This window comes from Dicentrarchus labrax, unplaced genomic scaffold (assembly GCF_905237075.1).
Source record: "Dicentrarchus labrax unplaced genomic scaffold, dlabrax2021, whole genome shotgun sequence".
Taxonomy (NCBI): domain Eukaryota; kingdom Metazoa; phylum Chordata; class Actinopteri; family Moronidae; genus Dicentrarchus; species Dicentrarchus labrax.
Window position 1 is genome coordinate 2,258,103 of NW_026136711.1, and position 8,439 is coordinate 2,266,541.

Genomic DNA, 8,439 nt, shown 5'->3' on the forward strand with positions numbered 1-8,439 from the left:
ACGTCCGCTTTCACAGACCACCATCGGTTTTTCAAAATAAAAGTACTCCAGGAGCCCCAACAACATGACATACTTGCGATGACGTTTTTGGGGGTGGAGCCTTTCTGCCCTGGTAGCAGAAGAGAGAGCTGCAGTTGCTAGCTGATGAAATGAAAATGCATTATTAACCCTGCATCATGTTCCAACCCTATTTAACAATGTATGCTAAAAAAAATTTATTTTTATATCAAAATAATAATATAACAATAATTTCCCCCGTAAAACCAAATGTGACACATGTTTACATAAGCGGGAACCAACCAATTTCAATCAATAATATCATGACATCCAACAATAATCGTCAATTTTTAGTGGCACAGAGCTAAAATTCATCAGTTAGAGAACTTAATCAGTGATTTTGGTAAAACTTGATCATATTTAATGGGGGAAGTATATCTGTGTGGCACACTGGAACAGTGATTTCATATTTGTTAATTTTGGAATATCAATGTCTAGTCAAAGTAACTTGCTTTATATGTGTTACGGTTAATTTATATGATTATTATTTCAAGGTTAAAATATTACTTACCTGAATGCCTGCCTATTGGAAGATTGGAAATGTTTGTTCTTACCCTTTAGAAAACGGATACTGTCTCTTTAAGGGGACGGGTGAAGTGCGTTGTGTGTATACAGGCTGAAACAAAATGTGTGCTTGTGTTGAACCATGGACGATTTTCTTTTTATAAAGAAAATTGCTAAAACAAAGATGGAAATGGGCCCTCAGTAAATTATGGAATCATTTAAAAAAAAATAATTAAAATAGGCCTATTTGTGGAAAAAATATGTAATATTTGAGTTACATAAAAGCTTTTTATTTGTTTTCTTCCTAATTGTCCTTGAAATAGTTGTCAAGAACCCCCCCACCCCCAACACAAAAATGGTTTGGCCACTGATCAAAGTTTGATGTTGTCATTTGATTTGAAGTTCAGTATGCTCAAAATGTCCAGTCACTGTAGTAATAATAATAGTAATAATAATAATAAGAATAATATCAGTGATATTAACAGTTCAGTGAGGACCACTTTTGTCAAAATAACTTCTATTCCAAAGCAGAATATTACATTTGGCGGTATGGCTCTGTTCTGGGACCTCCTTGCCCTTCCACATGCATATGTAGTGAACCACAGTGAGGTGTTATGAATGCAACCCCGGTAGTCCAGCAAAACTCCTCCCATAGCTCGTCCCCCTGCCCAGGTGCAGTATAAAACGCCTCAGCTGGCTCAGTTTTGCCTCTAACTTTAAATCAGTGGGTTGGGAGCTGGGCTTGGAAAGGGGAGGTAATGTAGAGCACACAAGATGGCTACCTATGCCCTATTGGGTGATGCCTGAATTGAACATTGAGCTTTCTTTTCTTCAGGAAAAAGATAAGAGGAAAGACATGAAGAAGAAGAAGAAGAAGAAGAAGAAGAAGAAGAAGAAGAAGAAGAAGAAGAAGAAAGTTGGCTAAGTTTTGGAGAGTAAAAAGGTACGTTTTCCTTTATGTCTTTTTTAAACACTTGGCCGTAAATTATTATATTATATTATATAAGGCGCCATGAATGATAAGAGAGGAGCTCAGTGCATCACGGGAAATCCCCCGATAGTCTAGGCCTATAGCAGCATAACTAAGGGATGGTTCAGGACTCACCTGATCCAGCCCTAACTATAAGCTTTATCAAAGAGGAACGTCTTAAGCCTACTCTTAAATGTGGAGAGGGTATCTGCCTCCCGAACCAAAACTGGAAGCTGATCCCACAGGAGAGGAGCTTGGTAACTGAAGGCTCCGGCTCCTGTTCTACTTTTAGAGACTATAGGAACCACAAGTAGCCCAGCATTCAGAGAACGTAGTGTTCTAGTGGGGTAATAGGGTACTATGAGCTATTTAAGATATGAAGGGGCCTGACCATGAAGAGCTTTGTATGTGAGGAGGAGGATTTTAAATTGTATTCTAAATTTTACAGGGAGCCAGTGCAGAGACGCTAATACAGGAAAGATATGATCTCTTTTCCTAGTTCCTTTCAGAACTCGTGCTGCAGCGTTCTGAATTAACTGAATTAACTTAATGGACTTATTGGTGCAGCCTGATAATAAAGAGTTGCAGTAATCCAGCCTAGAAGTAACAAATGCATGGATAGTTTTTCTGCATCTGTCTGTGACAGGATGTGTCTAATTTTTGTAATATTGCGTAAATGAAAGAAGGCAGTCCTAGAGGTCTGCTTTATGTGGGAATTAAATGACAAATCCTGATCAAAGATAACTCCAAGATTCCTGACAGTGGTGCTAGAGGCCAAGGTAATACCATCTAGAGTAACTATATCTTTAGACAGTGAGTCTCTGAGGTGTTTGGGGCCAAGTACAGAGCGTCTGTGGTGCAGAGGCAGAGCGGGTCATCCCCTAATCGGAAGGTTGTTGGTTTGGTCCCCGGCTCCTCCTGCCACATGTCGAAGTATCCTTGAGCAAGTGTATGAATGTGTTAGTTTCTGTTCGATGGGCTTTGCCATCGCTGTGTGAATGTGTGTAAAAGGGTAAATGTGGCATGTAATGTAAAAGCACTTTGAGTGGTCGGAAGACTAGAAAGGCGCTATACAACTACAGGTCCATTTACCATTGACCATTACCAAGTGCAAGAATTCTTTTTTTTTTAACACTAATAAAAATGACTGATGATTATGATGATGAAAATGAAGAAGATGATGACGACGATGAAAACAACGATGGGGGACAATGAACCAGTGATTATAGTAATAATAGTATCTGTTCTACTTTTGGAGACTATAGAAACCACAAGTAGCCCTGCATTCAGAGAGCAGTGTTCAAGTGGGGTCATAATACTACGGTGGCAGACAAGGGCAAACACGTCGCAAACAACACATTTGTGCAAACAGAGGAATGATGCAAAACCAAAAACACACAAACACATAAAACAAATGCAACAGAAACGAAGCAGAAGCAAAAACTTACAAAACACCAAAACAAGAGAAATGCTGTAAATTCACTCCACAAAATGGAAGTGCGCCACTAGGGGGACCTGACCTGAGGGATGGACCAGTCCTGTGGGACCAGACCCGAAAGACATGAAGAAGAAGAAGAAGAAGAAGAAGAAGAAAGTTGGCTAAGTTTTGGAGAGTAAAAAGGTACGTTTTCCTTTATGTCTTTTTTAAACACTTGGCCGTAAATTATTATATTATATTATATATATAATATTAAATAATATTATTGTATTATTTAATATTATTATAATAATATAATTAATATTATTATCTTCTATAATATTATAAAAAAAAGCAGGTTTCTACCCTGTGTATTTACACTGCCCAATGTGGATTTCATTTTCTTTCAAGATGTTGAATTACTTACTCTAAACTCCTTGAAAAAGGTCCAGTCCCTTGTCTCCAAGGCAGTGGATACCTACGTCTCTGTGTACTTCAATTGTTGCAATGGTCAAGTCTGGCCATTTTCTCTGGAATTCTTTATTTATCTGTAGACCACACAAATGGAAGAATTCAGTCTTGCAGACAATTAGCTATGCTGTATTAATTCATACTAAAACACATTACTTAAAGAGGAACAACTCCTCAACCTATGTGAACTCTGACATACAGTGGGCCAGTCAAGTACCCTGCTAAAGCATTCAATTTTAATACATACAAACAGAAATTTGCCTACAGCTACAAGACTATCTATGTAAATTAAAAATGTTTGTTTTTTTACATAATATAGTTTACAGCTACACACACAAGAAGTATCATGCTTTTCCTATGGCACAAATAAAAATCTCTCTCAAGCTTAGCAGATTTGCGAAAAGAAACTTTATCATTCTTATCCACTGCTATGCTGCACTGAAGGGTAGAATGGCTAAACTGCGCTGCTAAATAGCCTTAACTATGTTTATTAGTACAAGACATGTTAGTTTAAATTACGCACAATATTTAATTGACGTAATTACCAACAATATTATATCAACACAACTCATAAAACATTTTTTACAACTTAAAAGGTCGATCTAAATTAATATATTAGAATTTTAACTACTTTAGCTATCATGCATTTAATTAAGTGGTCCACTGAGATACTTTTTACAGTGTAAATTTATGTCTTTGCAATTTACGGTCCAGTTTTGCTCGAGGGACAGAAAAGCTGTGTGGTTCATACCAAAATCCATTCTCATGCTTTCAAGTTGTAAAAAAGGAATTCTGGTTTTGTTGCTGCCATCTTTTTACTTTCAATTATTATTTTTACATGCTTATTTATATATTATGCTGGAATTATAAAATAGGTTTGTGAATCTCCCCAGATAGCTAAAACCACGCAATCTCATAATAGAACAAAATAAAATAACAGGTCCTTACTGTGGGACACAGCCATTTTCACTGCTGGTTGTTCAGGGTAGCACATTTAGATCAGTACAAGTCCGTTCTGTAATAATCTTTTGCCCTTGCATCTCCTTTTCTTCTTCAATGAGCAAAAGACCAGAGGCTGTCAGTTATGGAGGACTGAAAGTGCCACAATTAAAAGGGACATATTATGCAAAACCAACTTTTTAATCATTTGATTATGTACATTTGGGACTCTGGAGGGCCTATCAGCAGGCAAAGTATGAAAAAAAATGACTCAGTCATGTTTTTGTGGGCTGCCTCAGTCAGAACATAGGAGAGAAATCACGCAGGTTCAGAAGTGTGTAGTTTGTGATGTCACATGCTCTGCCTGTTGCCACCCACCTCTCTTTACTTCCTGTTGACTATCGGAGCTCCGCCATTGTTACTATAAAAGGCAAGCTAGCGGAGAACAAGCAAGTCCAGCCTGCAGCCTGCAGCCTAATGTCTGGGCAAAGGCCTCAGCAGGCAAACTGTTCAGTCATTGGCTGCACAGCCCAACACAAATTTACATATGTAAATTTATGTAAATGTATGTAAATTATTTTTGACGGCAATGTCCGGCTAGAGTCACAAAAACCGGAAGGTGTGTGTGAACCTTCGTGTCGGACTGCTTTCACAACCTCGGTCAGTACAACACTGGACTGACTGAAAGACTGTTCCTGAAAGAGGGATTGTACCAACTGTCTGTGGAGAGACGGCAGAGGAAATAACTGTAAGTATTTTTAAGAGTTTATACTTTGTTTTTCATTGTTCGTGTAATGCTAGCACATGCTAACCACTGTTAGCTGCAGGAGCCTCAGTGATGCTAACGTAGTTATTGTTTGTTAAATGTTTGTTAAATGTTAAAAGATGAACATGAAACTTATAAGGTGAAGTTAATTTATTAACCAGCTGGTGCAGATGTCTCCATATTCTCCCCTGCTGATATTTTTATAGAGATTCACACAAAGTTTATTATAAGTTTATACCGAGAATCACCAAGCTTCGTGCCGGAGGGGGGTAACTCCGTTACTGTTGTGGGTTTTGTGTCGGGGGTAATTGGCTTTACGTTGGTCTGTATTTAGTTAAAGTGCTCAGTCAGTAATATGTTTGTGTCGCTGTTAGAAAGAGCAGAAAACCTCCAAGTGAACAAACTGTAGCTGCTCATCAGCTGCTAGCTCGCTGAGCTAGCGCTAGCTTTGTTATTCCGGAGCCATTGTCCTGCTCCGCTCAGGTGTGTGTGTGTGTGTGTGTGTGTGCTGCTGTATGTAAATGTACCGGTGGTAAAGATAGAGCTACAGTGAAAGAGAAATAGTCAAACTGTGATCAAGCCTCCTTAGAAGCTAACAAAATACAGGGAGTGAGTTATGGTGATTATTGTGTAACTTTATACTGACGTGCTAACGTTATCTCAGCTAGCGCTAGCTTTGTTGTTTCTCTGCTTTGTTCAGGTGTGTCTGTGTGTGTCTGTGTGTGTGTGTGTGTGTGTGTGTGTGTGTGTTACGGTGTGTAAATAAACTTGATCAACGTGCACCAGAGTTAACACTAGAGCTACAGTGAGAGAGAAACAGTCAAACTGCAGGGATTCATTAGTTTAGTAATATTGTGTAACTTTGATTAGCACCCAGCAGCTGGGGTTGCTCACTAGGCTTTATGTGGAGTCAAACCGACGAAGTTTTCTGATCTGTTTATTTAGCGTTACTGAAGTACTGCTATTACTGACGATATAAGTGTAGGTCCAGTGTAACATCTTATACTCATATAATCTCCTATTGTATTATAAACACTGAGGCTCACTGCTAAATGTCTGTTATTGCACCGGGAACTTGTTCCAACATCAGTTACAGTCAGTAAATGTCCTGTGTGTGTATCTGCTGCCATTAGATAGACATTGTGTTGGTAACCTCAGACTGTTTCAACAACACATCACTACAGTTAGCTGCAACAAGGAACCCACCAGTGACACTGCTTATTATTTTAGATTATAACTTAGGACTACTGTGAGCCACAATGAGCTGTTGTACTTGTATTATATTATACTGTATTATATTACACTGTATATTATATTATACTGTATATTATATTATACTGTATATTATATTATACTGTATATTATGTGCTGCCTTACAAGTAACACTGAATCCTCCATGTTTTACAGGTGACCTGATGAAGCTCAGGTGTTCCTGGACCCATCAGAGGACAGAGACAGCTGCAGCATCAGGACAGTCTGGGTATCCAAAGGAAGACTGATGAAGATGAACACTGACTGCAGAGCTCCATTACCAGCTCACACTTCAATATACTAGAAACCATAAACCTTGATGGAGAACATGATCTGCACAGTTTACATAAAAGTTATAGCTTTGTTACTTACAACTTGTGTAACTGGAATATGAATGAAATATTAATAATGTGTTTTACTTTTAAGAAGAGTTTTGGTCATTTTTAAATTCAGTAATAATTGTGGTTTTATATAAATAACATGTTATTTCACAAAGGTTTTATGAAGATTTCCTGGATGTACAAGAGTTGAAAACCTGATTCGTGTAACATCTATCAATATGAAAATGTGGAACTTAAACCTGTATTAATGACTGTAAGCAACACAATACATTACTGTCTCACATTCAAACTTTATTACATTGGAAGATAAATGACATCATAATACAGTATATAATATAAATGATAGAATATTCAGTATACAGTATTTTTAATGGGGTTCAAACATAATTGCAGCTTTTACAAATATCTGAAGGTTAACTTTGGTAATAATACTTTTAAGTTAAAATATCAGACTATGAAATATGGATACAGTACAGTTAACAGTTGGTTACTGGGCAGTTTTTAAACCACATGAACAAGTTGCTTTATTAGATGAGTGATTCCTTCAGTTATGTTGACATGTTGTACAGGATAAAGTATTCCAGGTTTCTGTTTCCATGGTCTCAGTAAACTAATGTGTATAAAGAATATAACAGATGGGTAAATCATTATATATTATTGATTACTTTGGTACATTTACTGGCTGTTTCTTCACTAGAAAAAACTTTTTGACTAATGTTAAAGGAGTCATATTATACCCTATTTCAACAAGTTAATCTAGTTCCCTGGTGTTCTAATGTAATGTCTGTGACAATGTTGAAATAAAGGTGCCAAAAAGCCCTGTTCAGAACGGTAGGATTTGAGTGCTGTTCTTTAAATTCAAATGAGACACAGGCAATCCACCCACCTTTTCGGAGTGGTTTTCCCTGGTCTCAGTAAACCAAAGTGCCTGATAAAGAAGGAGCTAGCGAAGAAGTTGTTCAATGTAGACTGCAACAAGACGTTTCTGAATGGGGAGTTATAAGCTTTTTTTTTTTTTTTTTTTTAAAATTTTTTTTTTTTTTGGGTAAAAAAAATAGCTTAAAAAAAAAAAAACACCCCCCCGGGGGGTTTTTTTATAACTTACTGCTAATAAAAATCTAGATTTCTGTTAATTGAGTTAAATAAGTAACGTTAGCATGCTATTCCTTACAGTACATTTCAAGTCCGCAATATCAGCTACGAGTGGGAATATAGCACTCGTTTTTTTTTTTTTTACGCCGTAATAACGTTACATCATTATTCTGTCCGACATCAAACGTTAGTACTATCCACAGCTATTTTTTTAAGGGGGGGGGAATTCATGTATACCCGTATTTACTGTGTTTCAACATGATGCAATAATTCCAATTAATAACGTACATCGTTGCATAAGCTGACCTGTCGTTATTGCTAACAACATATTCAAATAAAAAACTATAACTGATTTTTTTTCCTTTTTTTTTCTTTTTTTTATGTATTGTGAGAATTGCACAGCAATGCCTACAGAGCCAGAGAATGTCTGCTGCAGGGAGAAACCACAGTAGTACATGGATGCTTGTTGAATGAAAATGTAACTATTCAGTCATATTATCTGTCATCAAACGTACTTACCCTTTCATATTTACAGGTGATAGAAGACTAAATCAGCTTCAAACCACCTTCCTACATGTTTACTTTTTGGCTGTTTATATTCTTAAAATGCTACATATCAAACACTAGAAAA

The 8,439-nt window shown here is 37.1% G+C and overlaps 1 long non-coding RNA gene across 1 annotated transcript; it reads left to right on the plus strand.

Moving 5' to 3' along the window:
- Window positions 1–4,531: 4,531 nt before the first annotated feature.
- LOC127372049 (uncharacterized) lies at window positions 4,532–7,056 on the plus strand. Its single transcript, XR_007886492.1, has 2 exons — window positions 4,532–5,106; window positions 6,532–7,056. It is a non-coding gene; the product is annotated as an uncharacterized LOC127372049 (long non-coding RNA).
- Window positions 7,057–8,439: the final 1,383 nt, after the last annotated feature.